The sequence below is a fragment of the Argopecten irradians genome, unplaced genomic scaffold, assembly GCF_041381155.1.
Source record: "Argopecten irradians isolate NY unplaced genomic scaffold, Ai_NY scaffold_0307, whole genome shotgun sequence".
Classification (NCBI taxonomy): domain Eukaryota; kingdom Metazoa; phylum Mollusca; class Bivalvia; order Pectinida; family Pectinidae; genus Argopecten; species Argopecten irradians.
Window position 1 is genome coordinate 21,798 of NW_027187774.1, and position 21,784 is coordinate 43,581.

At 35.8% G+C, this 21,784-nt stretch overlaps 1 pseudogene; it reads left to right on the plus strand.

The window, feature by feature from the left end:
* The first annotated feature begins 1,398 nt into the window (after positions 1 to 1,398).
* LOC138312406 (proton-coupled amino acid transporter 3-like) lies at positions 1,399 to 16,210 on the plus strand (annotated as a pseudogene).
* The last annotated feature ends 5,574 nt before the right edge of the window (positions 16,211 to 21,784 follow it).

Consider the following 21,784-nt stretch of genomic DNA (forward strand, 5'->3'; position numbering starts at 1 on the left):
ATTTCCAACTATTTCCCGACCGTTCAATAAAATTTTGTTATATTGCACAGTTCGAAGTTATATTGCACGCTTCAATATGGAAAACGTTTTATTACATAATTTGTTTACACCAATCTATATATGAAGAAATATAATATTATCATACAAATACTTTCAAAGGCCGAGTGCAATATAACTTTGTTTGATTACCATTCACCCGAGGGGTAAATATTATGAACTAGAGGCACAGTAACCATGGGAATATTTGTTTTTATTACATAATCAGCAGCTTTTTCAGTTGAATATTTTTTTTATAAAACTAATACGACCAATCACTTAACAAAATCATCAACACCGTACCGTACGGAAAAAAAACCTTAATATCCTATTGAGATTGACGTATAAGCCCACGTACGTCACGTTGTAACTCCGGTTTAAAAGGCTGCATACAGGTCGAATAATTCAAAAGATTGCAATTCGACATGAAAAGTGGAATTATGCCGTGAAATACGTGGACTAGACGCAAATTTTTCAATCATTTTAAGCTTTCCCGTCCGATACGGTGGTGAAGATATTGATCTGTAATTTTGGCATTCATTAAAAATTAACTGAAGAAAACTGGTGAAAAATTGATTATGTAATTAAACAAATATTTCATGGGTTGCTGTTCTCTAGTTCGAAATATTTACCCCTCGGCCTTTGACCTCGTGCAATATAACATTTGTTGATTATCATCACCTTGGATTAAATATTATGAACTAGAACACAGTAACCCATGAAATATTTGTATAATATATATGTAAAAGATATATTATTATTGCCCTTAAAACATTGGTCTTCATGATATAGTGTGTCGATGAGATTCCGAGGTTGAATAGCAAGTGCATTAAAATCCCATTAGGAATATCCCAGCAGATATACCTTCAATCGTCAGCATTAAAACCTAAATGTGTGATAGACTTGAGGCAATCGAAGTTTATTCTAAAAGAAAGTTCGGAAACTACTAATAAATTTTACTTGAATAGATATGAATCTACCATATGGCGCCCATCCTTCTGATGTTACAAGTCATAAATATGCCATTTACACCATTAACGGTAAAGAGTGGATGTTACACAATGCCTCACATCTGCAATACAGGCTAATACTTTTATACCAGGTATGAAATTAACACAGGATGAAAGCAGATTTATGATTGTATGAAATTTAGTTGTTTTCAGTTTAAATGAGAGATACAAATGAATGTCATACTTATTCTTCAAAGCAAGTTAACACGTGTTGTTTCAGCTGAATTGATTTAAGTGTTCCCTCTGTAACAAAGACTGTTTTGTTTATTGAATTAGAGAGTACATAACGATTCCGCTTCGGTGCACTCAATACTTAGGAACTCGTGGTACGTTGCCTGTCATCCACGCCACAATGCCTTCCAGAAGTGTGGAACTCGATTCAACCTGCATGACGATGTTAAATGGAAACCAACAAAGCACACTAAAATACTCTTCGCTAGAGGAAACTGTTCATTCTAACAAGACCCGTACTGGTATGTCAGATGAGACCATGGAACAAGTTGGTCATGGAATAAGGTCACAAGAGACCAAAGATTACACTGGAAATGAAATTGGGTCACACGAGACCAAGGACAGTACTGGTAAAGGAATTGGGTCACACGAGACCAAGGACAGCACTGGAAATGGACTTGATCCACACGAGACCAAGGACAGCCCTGGAAATGGAATTGGGTCAAACGAGACCAAGGACAGCACTGGAAAAGGAATTGGGTCAGATGAGGAGGAGATACTCACGTAAGTACATGGAGCAATGTGGCATAAGAAACAGTATTATAAGTAGATGGAAATGTCGATAGCTGTCGAACTTTCAAATTATACTTGCAACCTATTTGGATTGCATGTAAAAATATAAAAGCCATTGGTCGGATTTATTTTTCTTTTTTACATAATAATGAATAAAAGCAACATAGACCATAAAAATCAAGTGTTCTTGACTCTAAATAAACGTTAGCGAGAGGCTTACCTCACTGCCGATGAAGTGAATTTAACACCATGTAGATACTGCATTACCAGTACTTCAATGCTTTGTGAATGTATTTTTATGGCGTAAAGTGTATGAGATCGTTAATTTGTGAATGTCTTTTTTACTATTTGTAGAGATTTTCAAGGATTTATGCTACTTCTCCCATGTTATATTGGAATAGGATTTCTTGAGCTTCCTTACATGGTCAAACTTCTAGGCCTCTGGGTAGGTTTAACATCAACATAATGCTATTTTAGATGGTGACCTAATGTATGATAGTTTGAATCATATTTCATTCTCTCAAACAATTCACAGAATTTGTATTTTCATTACTTAAAGTTGCTCCACCGCTGAACAAATGGTATTTTTTCGACTATCAAAATCAGGAGTAAGACTATTTAGTATTTTTTAATTTTACTTCAATAGTTAAAACTATGAAAAATAATTAATTGCATCCCGAAAAAAGTCGTGTCATTATATTCCTATTATGGAATGAAGTACTCATTGCGCACACGCACCAAAGGCGAAATAAATTATTTTATATTATTTTTTGTTTTTATTAGACATATATATACACGATTAAACACCAATTATTGTTCAAATGATGAATATCATTTATGCTCTCTCGGCGGGTTGGAGCATCTTTAAACAAAATGAATGGCAGGTAAATTTTGCGGCTGGATTATTTTCACTTTATTCACGTTTAAAACTAAAATCCCTCGAATTTTATACAAAAGTGAAAAAATGAAGTAAATCATTGACATACTGTTAACATACTCATTTTAGCGGTAGTTTTATTTTAGCGCTTTTTGCGCTGTCTTATATCCGCGCTAACATTTTAAACATTTACATTTCGCTAAATTTTGTAAGAAGGATATTTCCGTTATTGAACCACCGGAAATTATACGACAAATAAACTAAAATTTATATCCGCGCTAACAATGTTAAACCATTGTGCTCTTATACATGATTTACAATTTAGTCACTAAATTTGCAAATCAATTTATGCTAAAATTTAATCTCGGTAATTTATTCATATCATCATATGTCAGTGTATATAGCAATTTATGTTGCAAAGTCATTCATCGGTTTATAATCTATGTGCACTAATCAATATCATCATGTATATTAGCAATTTATGTTGCTAGTCACTAATCTATGTGCACATAATCATCATGTTTATAGCAATTTATATTGCTAAGTCACTAATCTATGTGCACTTATCATCATGTTTATAGCAATTTATGTTGCTACGTCACTAATCTATGTGCACATATTATGATGTATATTCATACGTAGCTTTATTTGTACTGACTGTAATTAAATTAATATGTCCCGTACAGGAAACCACGAAGTATTGGCACTGCGAATAAAAAGCGTTATACAATATGGCCACACATTCATAAACTGAGTATAGATAAAATGGTCTATTGTCAATGTTCGTCAATGTTTTATTTTGTAGTCAGAATTCCAGCATTACCAACTAACGTCATTTCCACTATAAACTGACTTTCTTTCAGAGTGGAAGCATTGGACACTTTTTTATATGGATCCTTAAACATATTGGCAAGTTTAATGTTAGTTGACTGTGCCAACACGCTAACGAAAGGTATTACCCTTTTTCATCTAATCTTGTAAAACATTTTCGAGAGATGCAAATTTTTGTGTAGTTTTGCAAGAGTTCGAAAGCGAATTAAAATGTTACTCGAATATTTGTATGTTTTAGATATGCTCTGATTTTTCCACTATTTTCATTGGATAATACATGACACGTGACGTTCAATATATTGCATACTGACTCGGTGTTTCCATTTTTTAGAAACATCGAGTTGATATTCCTTTATTAACTTCATTGCAAAAACTCTGCATTCTTCAGGGTGCTGTTCTTTGACCAAAGCTATTCTAATAATTAAGTTCTCCCAACGGAGTGGGGGAACTTATTGTGTTTGCTCCGTTTCTTCTTCTTATTGTTATTATTATTATTCTGGTTCTTCTTCTGGTTCATCTTTTTCCGCCGCGACATTGTCCGACCATTTTCTTGAAAAATATAAGTCGGATCGCCATGAAAATTTGTGTGAGGTCTTTTCTGGTGATCTGCAAATGTGTGACCGGTTTCATTTTTTCCGACCAGTATCCAAGATGGCCGCCACAGCCTTTCATTCTTCAAAATTGAACTGCTTATAGATATTAAACTACTGGTCCGATTTGCCTGGAATATTGGTTTCAATATGAAGTTTAAATCATATTCTAATTTTTAAAGTGAATATACCAAAATCATGAGTAAAAAGACAAAATTTGTGACTATTTTAAATTTTCTAAAACCAGTAAGAGTTATCTCCCTTTATTTACTGGTAAGCAGGGATCTATTTTATGTCCAAGCTCATTATTGTTGTATTTTGAAGTCATAGATCTTATTGTTGATAGTGACATATAAGTATTTTGAGGTTATTTTTTGGGGGGAAATTTTGCAGACCAGGAACCAAGATGGCAACCACGGCATGCAATTGGACAAAATTGAACAAAAAAGAACATGGTTGAGAACACAAATCTAATACAATGATAGGCATTCTGTGCCTAATATATTAACTATTAATGATGTGACTTTTCAAAAAGCATTTTTCTTCTACGAGATAAAATTTATTTACAGGTAAAAGAAAGTGATCATTCAGCAGAGATCACTCTTGTCAAATTAGGATTTGTGGAGATTGGGGAAACTTTATGTGACGGCACCCGTCACAATTAGATCTTGATAAAAAAAACCTCATTAGATATTGTTTTTGACATTTTTTTGAAGAAACAAACATATCCAATTAAAAAATAAGGACCTTTTGATTTGTTTCGGTACATATCGTGTTATATTGCCTTTGTGCAATATAACACTATATGGCCTCTAACAAAAAGGTTGTTATGTATGACACTAAATACATGTAGTTATGAGATAAGGGAGATAACTCCTATAGCTTTTTTTATCAATACATCCTATGAAGGTCATATCATTGATTTAGGTTATAGAACTTTCTAGAATATAATCATGTATAAACAAATATGTTTGTAAACATGTTGATTTTAAGTAGAGATCTAGAATGATCTATTTCCAGAAAGTTATGTGTGTTTATTTGTTTACTGCTTTTAGTTAGATATTTCTAGAAGTAGAAGGTTCTCCAATATTCTTGAATTAGGGTTTAGCTATATATACTCCAGCTGTCCAAGGCTAATCAGAACTGTAATGAGACCTGTAATAAGACATATCAAGAATTGTACAGCGCCATATAAGATTCTATTGGGAGAGCTATTGTGACTTTATCTGTGGATTATTACAACACTTTGTGTGGATTTATTCATATTGCCTGGAACTTTACAAATCATCGGTGGACATTCAATTTCCTTGTGGATTTGTGATTATTGTTAATTTGAAACCTGGAAGGATCAAGGATTATACCAGGACATTCGCATACAGATAAGTAACACTTTAAATCATCGTACTACTCTTGTACCACCACCAATTACTTTAGATATTGTAAACCATCTCTGTATAATATTGTATATATAATTAAATTGTGTTTTGAATTTAGCTGCTGGTTTCTCCTTTCTGTTATTCGTTCATGTAACAGAAATTGGGGGCTCTTGTCCGAGATCGATATTCAATTTGTGAAATCTAACTTTGAAAAATTAATTAAGAAATTTTCAAAATTTGTGTACAAACTTTGAGTTTACATTTGAAACCAACAGCTAGATAAATATGACTACTATGCAGGTAGAACAGTTTGTTAAAGCGCCATCCCTGGAAGTTCTTTTGCAAGTTAGTAAGAAGGATTTACTGTTATTGGGTAAACATTTAGGCCTTACTATCAAAACTAATTTGAGGAAAGCTGAAATTAGGAATGTAATTATAAGATATTTTGTTGACAATGGCAAATTTGACTCTAGTGCATTAGATAGTATAGAGGAAACAGTCACTTCAGAAATCCAAATTAGACAAATGGAACTTGAACATGAAATGAAAATGAAACAAATAGAGAATGAAATGAAAATGAAACAAATAGAGAAAGAAATGAGAGAAAGAGAAATAGAAAAGGAGTTAAGAGAAAAAGAAATAGACAAAGAAAGAGAGTTAAGAGAAAAAGAAATTGAGAGAGATCAGATGTTAGAGCTAGAGAAGCAGAAAATTCAAGCTGAAACAGAACTTAGAATGAAAGAATTAGAGCTAGCTTCTCAAGACAGTTCAAGTAATCTAACTTTTAGGGGTTTACAAGGAAACAGAGGTTTTGATGTCAGTAGAAATATTAGGTTAGTTCCTCCTTTTCAAGAGAAAGAAGTTGACAAGTATTTTCTGCATTTTGAGAAAATAGCTGATAGTATGAAATGGCCTGAAGATAAGCTTACAATGCTTCTTCAGAGTGTCTTGATTGGTAAAGCTAGAGACATTTATTCTTCTTTATCTGTTGATGATATTTCAAATTACCAAGTAGTCAAGAAAGCTATTTTGAAAGCTTATGAGTTAGTTCCTGAGGCTTACCGCCAGAAATTTCGAAACTCGAGAAAGAGAGATGAACAAACTCATGTAGAATTTGCCAGAGAAAAGGAACAATTATTTAATAGGTGGTGTGATTCTAAAGAAATTGATGACGATTTCGGTAAATTGAGGCAATTATTGTTGATAGAGGAGTTTAAACGTTGTGTCCACACAAACATAAAAACTCATTTAGATGAGAGAAAAGTTGAAACACTTAGTGAAGCAGCTACAATGGCTGATGATTACGCTCTCACCCACAAAGGCTCATTTGTTAAAAACAGTTCTCAAGACAAAAACAGTACCACAGGTACTAGTAAATTTGGTCAGCCTAGGAACCCAACCTTTAGTGGCCCTTCCAATGACAAACCTAAATTAGGTGATAAAACTAAGTCTGCTTCTAAAAAAACAGATGATAGGGTAGGTGTGGGGTCTCCTTCTGGTCTTGTTTGTAATTACTGCAAGAAAGTAGGGCATGTTATGTCTGAATGTTATTCTCTCCAGCGTAAGGAGCAAAGGCGTAAACAGTCAGTTCCTTCTGTGTTAGCTATGTCAAAGCCTAGTCAGAAACTTAGTGATATTGTGGAAGATTCTAAAGTGTCTGTTGAAATTAAGAGCTCAGAGTCTGATAGTGTCTTGGAGAAGTACTCTCCCTTCATTTCTGAAGGTTTTGTTTCACTTACTAGTGATATTACCAACTTGAAACCTGTGAAGATTTTGCGAGATACTGGGGCTTCTCATTCTTTGATATTAGATGGCGTAGTGCCTTTGTCTGAGGAGACCTCATGTGGTAGTAGTGTTTTGCTTCAAGGTGTAGAGTTAGGTTTTGTTAATGTGCCTCTCCATTCTGTTTATTTAAAGTCAGACTTGGTTACTGGGCCTGTCACCATTGGTGTTAGACCGGAACTTCCCATAGAGGGCGTGTCGCTCATTTTAGGCAATGACTTGGCTGGAGAGAAAGTTAGGGTAGATCCCTTAGTGTCCAGTATTCCAGATAAAACAGATGATGCTGAGACTATTCAACAGGAATTTCCTGGTATTTTTCCTTTCTTGTGCTGTAACTCGTTCAATGAGTAAGAAGGTTTCTGATGTTGCAGTAGTTGAGGATCATTATAGTCCAGGGTTAGGTGACACTTTCTTGGCTCATGATATAGAGGATGTCGGGAGCAAGTGTGATCTTTTGAGCAATCCTGTAGACTTTGATAGTGATAGAGTTGTTCCTAACAAGGGTACTTCTTTGTCTGACATGATGAGTAAATCATCTTTGTCTAGAGAGGAGCTTATAGTAGAACAGGAGAAAGATCCTGAAATCTCCTTATTGTGTAATCGGGCTTTGAGTGAGGAAGAGGCTGAGAAAGTCCCGGTTTGTTACTTCCGTCAGTCAGGTGTGTTGATGCGCAAGTGGCGTCCCCCTGATGTGTCTCCCGAGGAAGACTGGAAGGTTGTCAATCAAATAGTTGTCCCACCGAGGTATAGGCAAGATATTCTAAGTTTGTCTCATGACGTACCTATGGCAGGGCATCTAGGTGTGACCAAGACTTATAACAGGATCTTAGATCACTTCTTTTGGCCCAAGTTGAAACGGGATGTGGCTGATTTTTGTAGGTCTTGTCATACTTGTCAGGTGGTAGGGAAACCTAATCAGAAAATCCCTGTTGCACCTTTGCACCCCATTCCAGCATTTGAGGAACCATTTAGTAGAGTCATTATAGACTGTGTAGGTCCTCTACCCAAAACTAAGTCTGGGAATGAGTATCTTTTAACTATCATGTGTGCTTCCACACGCTTTCCTGAAGCCATTCCACTCAGGAATATTAAAGCCCCTAACATAGTCAAGGCTTTGGTTAAATTCTTTACATTGGTTGGTCTTCCAAAAGCTGTCCAATCGGACCAAGGTTCGAATTTCATGTCTGGTATTTTTCAACAAGTCATGTACCCAGCTCCAGATCAAGCAGTATAAGTCTAGTGCTTATCATCCAGAGTCTCAGGGTGCTTTAGAACGTTTTCATCAGACATTGAAGAATATGATGAGATCTTATTGTTTTGAAAACAAAAGAGATTGGGACGAAGGTATACACATGTTGTTGTTTGGCGTTAGAGAATCTGTACAAGAATCTCTTGGCTTTAGTCCCTTTGAACTTGTGTTTGGACATACTGTACGTGGTCCTTTGAAAATTTTGAAAGACAAAATTTTGGACGAAGATTCTAAAGTGAATCTCTTAGAGTATGTGTCTAACTTTAAGCAAAGGTTGACAAGGGCATGTGAACTGGCAAAAGAAAATTTGGCCGTTACTAAACAAAAAACATGGTATGATAAAGATGCCCGTGCAAGAAGTTTTGATCCAGGTGACAAAATTTTGGCCCTATTACCAATACCGGGTCAGCCTTTGCAAGCTAGATATTTTGGACCTTATGTTGTTGAGAAAAAGGTCGATGATGTTAACTACATTGTACAAACTCCAGGGAGGCGCAAGAAAACTCAATTATGTCATGTTAATATGCTTAAGGAATATGTAGATAGAGAAGAGAGCAAGACCTCTCAACCTATTGCTACTTTGGGCCTCTGTACCATCACAAAGTGAAAGTACAGCTGATATTTGTAAATTAGACTTAGATGGTGGTGTACAAGATGTAGGTTTAGACTGTGGTGTTAAGTTACGGAACTCAGATGTGCTCGCGAACTTGGACAAGAAACTGTGTCATCTATCAGAAAAGGAACGCAATGAACTTAAAGATTTGATACTTGAGTATAAACATTTGTTTCCGGATACACCAGGCAAAACAGATGCTATCTATCACGACGTGGATGTAGGCGATGCGCCACCTGTCAAGCAACATCCTTACCGTGTCAATCCTTTGAAAGAAGAACACTTAAAGAAAGAAATTCAATACATGTTGGACAATGATATTATTGAACCAAGCAAAAGTGAATGGAGCTCTCCATGTGTTCTGGTACCAAAGCCAGACAAGACATACCGGTTCTGTACTGACTTCAGAAAAGTAAACTCTGTCAGTAAAACAGACTCTTATCCAATTCCAAGGATTGACTCGTGTATTGACAAAGTTGGCAAAGCCAAGTACGTAAGCAAGTTTGACCTGTTGAAAGGATATTGGCAGGTGCCATTAACAGAAAGAGCTAAAGAAGTGTCGGCATTTGTAACCTCACAAGGTTTGTACCAGTACAAAGTTATGCCGTTTGGTATGAAGAATGCCCCGGCAACATTTCAACGTCTTCTTAACAGCGTGATATCAGACCTGGAAGGCTGTGATGGATACATTGATGACGTCATCAACTACCACGACACGTGGGAAGACCATCTACGCGGGATTCGTGAATTCTTCGAAAGACTCACTACCATGAAATTGACTGTAAACTTATTGAAATGTGAATTTTGTCATGCAACTGTTGAATTTTTAGGCCATGTTGTAGGACAGGGGCAGGTTAAACCTGTTCAGGCCAAAGTAGAATCAATTATAGATTTTCCAGCTCCTGGAGGCAAGAGAGAGCTGATGAGGTTTCTTGGTATGGCTGGATACTACAGAAAATTTTGTCAAAATTTCTCTGTTATAGCAGCTCCACTTACATGTTTTGTTAAAGAAAAATGTCAAATTTGTCTGGTCAGACGAATGTAAGTCTGCCTTTGAGAAATTGAAAGCCATACTATCAAACTCACCAGTTCTGACTGCTCCAGATTTTAATAAACAGTTTAAACTGTTTGTTGACGCCAGCGATGTAGGTGTTGGTGCTGTTTTGATGCAAGAAGGTACTGAACAAATTGACCATCCAATTTGTTATTTCTCGAAAAAGTTTGACAAACACCAGAGAAATTATTCCACCATTGAGAAAGAATGTTTAGCATTGATTTTGGCCTTAAACCAATTTGATGTGTATCTATGCACTACAGTTGTGCCTGTGTTGGTCTTCACCGACCACAACCCTTTGACATTCATTGGGAAAATGAAAAACAAAAATCAAAGAATTCTCAGGTGGAGTTTGACTTTGCAAGAGTACAATCTTGACATCAAACATATCAAAGGGAAAGACAATATTCTAGCTGATGCTTTATCAAGGATTTAAATATTACTTGATATGTCAAGAAAGTTTCCTTTTCAAGAAAACTTTCTTTTCTTTAAGGAGGGGTGTGTTATGTATGACACTAAATACATGTAGTTATGAGATAAGGGAGATAACTCCTATAGCTTTTTTTATCAATACATCCTATGAAGGTCATATCATTGATTTAGGTTATAGAACTTTCTAGAATATAATCATGTATAAACAAATATGTTTGTAAACATGTTGATTTTAAGTAGAGATCTAGAATGATCTATTTCCAGAAAGTTATGTGTGTTTATTTGTTTACTGCTTTTAGTTAGATATTTCTAGAAGTAGAAGGTTCTCCAATATTCTTGAATTAGGGTTTAGCTATATATACTCCAGCTGTCCAAGGCTAATCAGAACTGTAATGAGACCTGTAATAAGACATATCAAGAATTGTACAGCGCCATATAAGATTCTATTGGGAGAGCTATTGTGACTTTATCTGTGGATTATTACAACACTTTGTGTGGATTTATTCATATTGCCTGGAACTTTACAAATCATCGGTGGACATTCAATTTCCTTGTGGATTTGTGATTATTGTTAATTTGAAACCTGGAAGGATCAAGGATTATACCAGGACATTCGCATACAGATAAGTAACACTTTAAATCATCCGTACTACTCTTGTACCACCACCAATTACTTTAGATATTGTAAACCATCTCTGTATAATATTGTATATATATATATAATTAAATTGTGTTTTGAATTTAGCTGCTGGTTTCTCCTTTCTGTTATTCGTTAATGTAACACCATACGTATCTAGACTGAGATTGAATGACCAGAAGAGAAATCAGTTGTTACCTCAGAAAATATTGAGCCATGTAGGCAAAGAAAGTAAAGCAAACACTCTTCCGTTAGTGAATGTTACAGTCGGTAGAAACATACCACCCATTAAAGTATATTAACAACTGACAACCAGTTGTCATCTCCCTGTGTTCCCAGCAGGGGCAGAAACATACATACTATGGCTTGGTGTCTTTGACAGCCTGCTTCTGTAAGAGCAATAGTCCAGCTATTACAAGGAGACACAACTACTCCCAAAACATTCAGGCATACAATACTTACATTTCCATTTTTCTTAGCTATATAACCTTGCCAACTGGGAAATCGTTTACACTTTTGTAAACGCAGTCGGTTGCCGCACAGGAATACATACACCGGAACACTGACTTCCACAAGTAGTGTTAATGCGCATCAGATGTGGCTTATATTGTTTTCTGCATTTTTAATTCTTCAATTAAAAGAATGAATGTAATGAAGATCTTAAATTATATTTCAAAAAATTAAATAGTTGAGAAAAATTGCAGCAATAGGATGAAAATATAGTGTTATTGCTGAACTATATTTTGTGTACTTTCTGAACTTGACAACATTTCCCGCCAAATTGGAGCCAGCTGTTTCCGGGATTCCATCAATTGAACGGCTGTTACATCAATCGGATAACGTTGAAAAAAAAGAAGTTTATTTTATCGGAACATTAGATTTAAAAGAAATAGTTGGTTGAAATATAAATATAAGTAATGATTTTTATTTTTTTGTGTGGTTTACTGTTGACGCGCGTCATTTAAAATATGCCGAACAAATGCAGTTTACACACCAATAAACACACAAAAATAAAAATCATTCCTTAATTGAATGGAGGAGGATGTCGCCCTTCAAATATCCTACCTGTTCATAGAACGTTAAGCCCTTCCACCCAACCCACAGACTGCGGCGTCTTTTGGCTTGGGAGGTAGCGGCATAGCTACATGAACAATAAATATTGGAACGCATTAAATGGTTCATTTTAAACGCCCTATTTACATTATGTAAAATCCATGGTCATTTAAGTGCCAGAGTTATATAGATGGTGGATGGAACCCGGAGCATACAGAGATAAACCGCTGACCTTTAATATATTCAGGCAACTGTCCTTATCGGTTTTCGAACTCATAACTCAGTGTTGGAAGACTAGTGGTAATATTTTGCAACAACTTTAAAAAAAAAAAATGTGTGATCGGTACTTAAATACTTGCTGAAAGTTATGCATATTGGGCCGTGTGATTCATTTGTAAATTATTCAAAATGTAAGGAAATAATGCAAGGACAAAAGTGTTCGTCTTCATTTCAGACTTTCTGTGAACACGAGTATATTAATCAACTATGGTCTATTTTTGCCGGATCTGCTTTCAACTATGAATCTGTTTATGAAAGATGTAAGTAGATAAATGAGTACGAGTTTCATGAACGGGGAGTTTTGATAGCATGTTTATCATTGCATTTATACTCAGACTAAAGTTCGGTCTAAAAGTAGGTGGCAGTTTGAGCCCTTTAGAGGTCGTCACATGTAAATTCTATTCTTGCATGTAAATACATTGACGGTGTTAACCAGCTATATTATGCCATATAATTACCAGTATCATATTAGGTCATGTTAAGGATCATTTCAAGTTTGAGGAAGTAAAATTGAAAGCTAAACTTCCTAAAAAAATTCACAAAATTCACAAATCATGATAATAGTAGTAATACTACTAATAAAATCATTTTCTTTGTCATATCGATGCTTTGTAAATGTAAAAAAAAGTCAATTGAAAAAGGAATGATACTGAGAAAAGAAGGTCACAGTGACTTTATTCTATAACTAAATCTGAATTGCGTGTGTCCTATTTTGTGACTTAAAGTATCTGTTGTTACAGCCACCCTAACATGATGTTAATGGAAATAATTTATTTTCTGTAGTTCCTGCTGCAATACGTCATTATCAATGACGTAGTATCCATTGTTGGAATCTCTGTGTTACTGTTGCCCGTCTACCTGACGAGGAGGATAAAGCTTCTGTCTTACTTAACTACAGCGCGGGCAACATCGTTCTGTTTGGGATCAGTATAATAGCTTTCCAGTACATCTGTCGGGACCTTCCCGATACCAGGACACGACCAGCCTTCAAACCCGTTAACTTTGTAACATTCACTAGCTTTGTCAATGATGTCATGTTTTCCTTTGATGGAATATCTTTGGTAAAATTAATTGCATACATTTCAGAGCACCGTTGATAAAAGAAACAATTTGAAAGTCGTGAATGTCCTTGATTTTATAGTTCTTGTACATTTTTTTTTAAATTTTTTTAAATGTTTTGTAAACAGCAATATATGCAATATTGACAGTTTACGAAATTGTATTAGGAATGCATTTTGCTTAAATTCCCATATGACTTGATTTATTTAACATTTTCAGTTTCTTTCGCTGCATATGGAGAGATAACCATTAAGAAAAGTATCTTTTCAATCGCTGAAAGCAAACTTGAATGTGTAAAACTCGATAGAGCATATAACGAATATACGTAAACGGCCTACAATACTTTTTCGGCAGGCAAGACGACATCCTTATCTAGTCATCCATATATGATTATATAGTCTTTTGAGCTACAATATTACAACTAGATAGATAAATAAAGCACTACCTACCTACATGCAGATGTGATTTGTTACAGATATTGCCAGTTCGAGCGAGGATGGCTAACAAGAAACGCTTTGACGGTTTGAATGGCGTATTAGGAGTTGCTCTTGTGTTTGTGACTAGTTTTCATATTGGGTGTGGATTTTTTGGTTATCTAAAATTTGGAGAATTAACACAAGTCAATTTTATTTTGAACCTCCCAGGTGATCAATGGTGAGTATAAATTCTCTTCACATTGCCCATAAACCACGTAAAAAGCTATAAAACTTTAGTCATTATGGTCCAAAGCGACACAAATCATAAGGGTGTCAAAATGAAAAGAGAAAATAGAAGAACATTAACTTATGTGTTTCATCATATCTTCTGGGATGAATTTTTGACAAAATTATTTTCAACATGAAAAGTATATACTGTGGTTTTTTTCATCCATCACGTTAACCGGCTTAGGGTACATGGCTCATTGTTACCTGGTAATAATTATTGGGAAGCAATAATAAGATAAGATAAGATTTATTCTGGTCCTGACAATCATGAGTCCTCTATACCAGGCTCGTATAGATACATATTACATAAGTCATAAATGCATTTATAATCTGTACACATCATACAAAATTGTGGTATTATGATATTGTTGCTTCGTAATTGAAAAAAGTTTCTGATTCTTCCAGTGATTGTCCAACTTATTCTTAAACGAATTTACATTAATTGTTCTGGCAGTTCATTCCAAATATTTACAGTTCTTATAGCGAAATAGTTCTTTCTGACTAATGTTGTTGATCGTTTTTGGGAATATTTTTCGTATGTCCTCTAGTACTATTGCGGTCTGATGCATCTTTCCAAAGTAATATGTCATTGAAACATTCTTTATCGTAGAAAATGACTTGTTATCTTATACAGTTCGATCATATCTCCCCTGATTCTCCTGAAGCGTTGGTAAATATAGTTTCTTCAACCTGTCTTGGTAGGTCATGTTTTTTTTTCTGGAAGACATTTAGTTGCTCTTCTTTGAACATCCTCTATTTTTCCAATATGCTTTTTTAGATGTGGTGCCCACACAGGACTGGCATAATCGAGCTGGGATCTTACTAAACATTTGTATAGGGGAATAAATAACTCTTTATCCATAAACTGGAAAGTTCTTCTAAGAAGTGCGAATTTGCTTTCTTAACTTTTTCTGATATGTGTTCTGTTCATCAAAAGTTAATTCCGAGTCTATAGTTACTTCTATGTCTTTTTCCTGGACGGTTTTCTGCATTTTGTTTCCGTTGAGATGATGAAATTGTTCAGTTTCATTGTGGTACCTGGTACGTCTTCTGCCTATCCTCATATGCTTACACTTTCCAGGGTGCATTTTTAGCAGCCAAGTGTCGCTCCACTTACACATAGTGTCAAGGTCTTTCTGAAGATCTAGGCCATCTTGATTACTTTCAATTATTCGAAATATTTTAGTATCATCAGCAAATAAGTACATATCCGAGTCTACTGTTTCAGGGAGGTCATTCACGTAAATAACAAACATTAAAGGGCTTAGTACAGAACCTTTTTGGAACTCCTGATGTTACGTTGGTCCATTCGGAATCTATGCCGTTTACCGATACTTTTTGCTGTCGACCCTATTAAGAATGACGAAATCCAAGAGATTATTTGATTGGAAAAATTATAAGAATGTAGTTTGTTGATTAATCTGTTATGAGGAACCGTATCGAAAGCCTTCTGGTAATCCATATAAATACAATCTATTAGGTGTGTTTTATCCATAGCTTCAGTCCATTTATCGAATACTTCAAGTAGCTGTAAAGATGTTGATCGCCCTGATATAAAAACCATATTGCTTATCCTCATGAATTTAGTTATATGTTCTCTTATGATGGATTCTAGAACTTTACATATTACTGACGTTAATGAAACTGGTCTATAATTTCCTGCCTCACTTTTATCCCCTTTCTTATAAATGGCAGAGACTCGAGCATTCTTCCAGTCGTCTGGTAGTGTTCCTGTTGATAATGATTGGTTGAATACTGTGGTCAGAGGATTTGATATTGACTCAGCAGTATATTTTTAGAAACATTGGATGTAGTTCGTCTGGAGATTTTTTCTGGTTTAAGGTTCCTAAGTAATTTAAATACCATTTCGTTGTTGACAGTTAGCCTTGCCATTTGCTTAGTTACTTCCTTTGGGTTTAGATGTGTTGTTTCCTGTGAGTCTTCATTTACAAACACACTACTGAAGAATTTTGATAGCACCTTAGCTTTTCCCAGGTCTGTCGATACCTTTATCGAATTTTTATCTATTGAATCTGAGAATAAAGATCACCAATGTTCGACTTTGATGTCGATTTAGATCTAAATATACTTCCAAACAACTTTGGGGTCTGTTTTGGTTCTTTTGGCTATATTGTGCTCGTACTCTTTTCTTAATTTCCGAGTTAGTTTTCACTCATTTTATTCCTTGCCCTGTTATATTGTGTCCTTGCTTCCGAATCCATACTTCTTGTAGCTTTCCTAAATAACGAGATGTTTCTTTTTAATTGCCTCCAACATGACTTGATCTGCTGGGAAGCTATGTTTGTTATTCCCTGCCAACTTTAATTGATTGAATCAATATAAGAATAAAAAATATTTCCAGGCGAGAATCACTGCCAAACAATGTATATTTGCTATGTGTATATTTTACTGAGAATAATCATAAGGCAACATTGTGTCCAGTTTTTACGAACATTCTTTAACTTTAAGGAATTCCTTAACTTAATTTTTTTTCCCATAAAAAAGTATTACAAAAGTTCAGGAAAAAATCTTTAGGGAGCCTGTAATGTTTTCCTATGGAGAATTTTAAGTTCAGGGATTCTTTAAAATTTAGGAATGTGCATGAAACTGGCCCTCGGCAATACCGTAACGTATCTTTTAAAAGGTTGTTACCTTGGATGATTTGAGTGACACACGTAACAATTGTTATGAAAGACTGGTAACAAATCATTATATAAAATTACTGACAAAACATCAACGTTGATTATATCAGCTTAAAACACTGAATTAATTGGCCATCTGTGGTTATTATACATCATTGTTAAGTGCATAAACAACGAATTTACACATTTTAAAAACGTCACCTGTTTAATAGTTTAATTCCTTGCCGTTTAGGGTGTAATCAGAGTTTGAAGCTTCTCAGTCGCTTCGTCAACCATGTACCTGAGTATAGGGATGGTGGTTTATATTGTAACTGGAAACTGTTGTGGGGACGGCTCAGTACCATGGTCAGTGGACGACGGAGTATTTCGTAATAATGGAGAATCTGTTCTGTGTCGAGTTCTTCTGTTGATATTCACTGTGTAAGCAATTTTAAACTATAGGGGAAGGCGAAAAAAATATTGTTGTCATTTTCAAGATATTATCCCCTCCACTCACGAAAATTTAAATAAATATGATTTGCAAAAAAGATAACCTGTTGGCGAAGATATGCCGATGTTTTTCCCATATCTTCTTCATTAGTGGGGTTGGGGGATGGACCTTGCTCGAGAAAATCAATAAAAGGGGCATAACGAAAGCTTTAACGAATTCACAGGGGGGGGGGGGGGGGGGGGTGGGGGGGGGGGGGGGGGGGGGGGATTACACAGGGACACGATCAAAAACTCAAACTGTGCTTCGATATTTAGTCAACTACGGACTTTGTGTGAACATACAAACAACCGAAATGTTTTTGAAGTTGCTTTTTTCGAAGTCATGAATAAAACATTATAACTCCAATTCACTCCTCCCCTGCCCCCCTCCCCCTCCGACCCCCCCCCACCCCCCATCAAGTAGATGCTTTTTACATGTTAAGATTAAGATACTGACATCAAATAAAGAGATATAACTCTACTATGGAATCAGTTAAGGACATTGTGCTAAAATGATCTGATCTATCTTGGTTCGATTTCCTTAAAAATTTACTAAATAAAATGCAACTAAGTTTATTTTTATTCGACTACTTTTTCTGTAAAAATCAAACTTTCATGTGAGGATTGTATGGGGGTCATTTACGAGCATAGTTTTCACTTCATTGTCACCCAACAAATATCCATCCGGAATAAGTCAACGCTAAATGTTAGACTGGTATTACCTGCTTTAGTACCAATTCTGTCCGCTAGGCTGCGCTCATTAAATACTTGTATTTTCGTGAGCGAAGCCAAGCGGAGAGTAGAGAAACTATGTCAGGCAATCCAGTCTTGACAAAAAGTAAACATATTCGCAAACTTCCGTATCAGATACACTCACAAAAACTTCAGAACAGTAGATGTTCCTATATGTGTAGCTGTTACACAATCAAATAACCTTTGTGCATTCTTTTCAAAGGTACTTAGTTCACCATACTTTGATCCCCGGAATTAAGAACATCTTAATTTTCCTTGACGGGGTGTTTCGGACCACTTTTACGTCGTTTTAGTTGTTCCATTTGTTGTCAAATTACTGACACTGTACTGGCGAGGAAGAACCAGCTTTACCCCCTTAACAAGTTTAAAACGAAAATTGACATTTCTAGCTTGTGTGATAATCTTGATTCTTGGGATATATTCCACAATCTCAGGAATTAGGTGTGGCCTTTTATACTACTCTCTATCATATAGAAGTGTAAAAATGACGAGCAATACGTTTTCTCAAGGGGACGTTTTAATAATGGTTTGCACAGAATATAATTCTTTGTACCTTTGAAACAGTAATAGGGCACCTAATTGTAGCTCCAAAGACGACATCATTTTCTGTCTCTTAAAGTCTTTTGAGCTACAATAATTGCAGATAAAGGTGATATATACCACCATTTATAGTCAGTTATTAATCAAAATCAAACATGAGAACAAGATCGTAATTTACAAGCGGAGTTGTGCAGGCTGTCATGGATATATATGAATTATTTGTTTCTCTTGTGATGATGGGATTTTTTTTTCAAAAGAGCGACACAAACCTAAGTCTGGTATTACTACGATATCACATATTTGATCATCTAAGTCTGGTTATCAATTATTCTATCCTACTAAGCGCCGTAGTGGATAAACAGTGTCGCTGTGCTAGGTAGCTCCGGGTTTTTTTTTCAATTTTTCAACGAGGCTGAATGGTTGGAAGAAGTAAAACAATTTTGGCTGTACATGAAATAGTTTTATTGAAAATCACGTGTTTTTTATGTGATTCTGATGGATTTTCCTATTGCATGAAGCTAATAAACTTTTGCAACTCTACAAAATTATCAAACTCGTTTTTCAAAAAATCAAAAAGCCGTTTCGGAATGGCTGCGGCTAATGATCGATCGACATATTGAAATCATTGATAAGAGTAATGCCTATGTTCGAGACTTTCCCTTCAAAAAAATGCTTAGAATAGGTAGTAATTTTGTGATGAGCGTGTTGTCCTTAACAACAGACATTCTTGTAGTATGCTACGACCGGCAGCAATCGTGCGTGACTTCTGTTATGTTCTAGGGATCGTTAGCTTCGCGGCGCCGTCGCTTCAAACGTCACTGCTTTTTCACACTAATACGGGGAAATATTGAAACAGTTCCTTGACCACATCAGAAAGTGACCTATGACCTAAGTTTATACCACATTAAGACAACGTTGGTATCATGTCTTTATTAAACAAGCTGTATCTGATCTTTCGTTTTGTTACTCTGTTAAACTTTGTTTTAGTTCGGACGTCGAATAGTTCCCGAAAGAATCGTTCATGTAGACAACATCAGGAAACTGGCCGTGGGCAGGTAGGCGCCGATGAGGTGGTCTCAATCGTCTTCGCGTCAATAAACCCCGCGAGTAGGTTGTCATTTTTATCTCCGTCCAACACTGTGGACCACAACAGGGACCGCTCAATCTTCGTCCTTCGATTAGGTGTGATGTGGAAGCGGAACAAACCCAGACTCCCATTGGATAATTGGTAAGTTGCACGAACCCACATCCGGTCCTATTTTGGCCACACAAATCTTCTTGACAATGGCAATTCTGTCTTTAGGACGTACATTTTCCCATTTTAATACAACACCATCAACATAACAGTATTCTTTTAAAAAAAACACCGATATTGCTCGTTGATAGTCCGGCCAAATCCAGTATGTCAGCACATGCCGAATACCAGTTAATCGTTCGTTTTCGAATTTTTCCATGGTTTAGCGGTGTTCATTTAACCATGTCAAGAACATATCGTTTTCATCACCATTTGTCATTAGCGGACAAAATTATTTCTGCGTTTGAAGCTTCTCGTTAAAATTGCAACTTCTAAATTGTTGGACGAAAGCAGGGGCTTGTAATAATCAGAAACTTCTATCAAACAATTTGTCGAGTCATTTCTTTTTCAAACGGGTTGATGTGATGCATACCTAATACATTTTGGAATGGACAATTATTTTTACGTGACTACAGATTTTTTATGTGAAAGACAGTAAAATTATAAGTGTCCCTTCGTTTTCGAACCCAATCAAGTATTTTAGAATGGTTTCTGGCGAGTCCGAATGATCTTCCCGACGTTTTATATATAATGCGGCAGCAAAAATGATGACAAAGTTTTTTGATCTGCTGAAAAATGAGTGAGATATATGGTACGCTTATCGCTACAAGTCCCAGTCTGCCGTACACACTCCGCCCGCACAGTTGTCGAGATTTAATCCTCACCGAGACTTATCTATACTTTTGATTCGCGGAATTTAAACTAACACTCTAGAAAGGAATGTAAAATGGTGTAAGTTTCCACTTTCTGGTAATAGGTATGAGCAGGACGACAAGACACTTAAAAATTGCGAAACTCTCCCGAATGCTTTCCATTCGGTAAACATAAGCGGTTACGAGACGGTGCTTTATAGTTGTTAAGAGGAGGAAGGTTCAATTTGGTGGATTTTCAGAAGTCATTTAAAACCGACGTACTGGCTTATTTTCCCGTAGCTTTGATCGGTATATTTGTAAACATTCAACGTTCATATTATCTATTCCTCAAGCTAAAGCACTCTTAATTTTCTGAACCTCTATTGAATATCGGAACAAACACTTTCAAACATCAAGAAACTTGCAATGTCTTATTATAGCTACGGATTCTTTAATAGCGATAGTCAGACTAGGAGAAACTTGGTGTATAAAAAAAAAAAATGTCGAAACCATTATCCTAGGAAAATATGCCAGCTACTTAATATTTCCCCCGAAGGCATCAAAAGAGTGAGTGGAAATTTCAATGTCCAACTTCAAAAACCTGCTCGAGACCATATCCGGTACCTGAAATGTAATGTAATGGAAGAAGAAACATTGAGAATATTTACGAAAAAGATGACAAAATGTCAAGAATTATGTGCATCGTGAATGTTTTTACCCGAAATATGCATAAATACAGAGTTCTCCTTTCTTGTATTAATAGCATCGATGTGTCCTTCCTCGGTCGGATATCCCCAATGGGTTTACGAATCGGCTGTCATCATATCCACCCCTGTTAACCTATGCCACAGTAAAAGTTGAAGGAAACTCCTGAAAATATAAAGATCTGACCCAAGTCACAGGACAAATATAAACTTCTTTTGAAGTGACTATAGAGACATGTGGCCAGACTAATTTCATAAGACCCTACCATCAAACAATGTATGTTAACCGTTATTCAATTTCTTTGATGTTCGATGAAACAAGCTATTCCACGCCTTTGTCGCACACAGAGCTTTTCAATTCTACTATATCATTCCATGTTTATTCCAGGGTTGGATATAGAGTTTGCCCCAGGGAGAATCTGAGC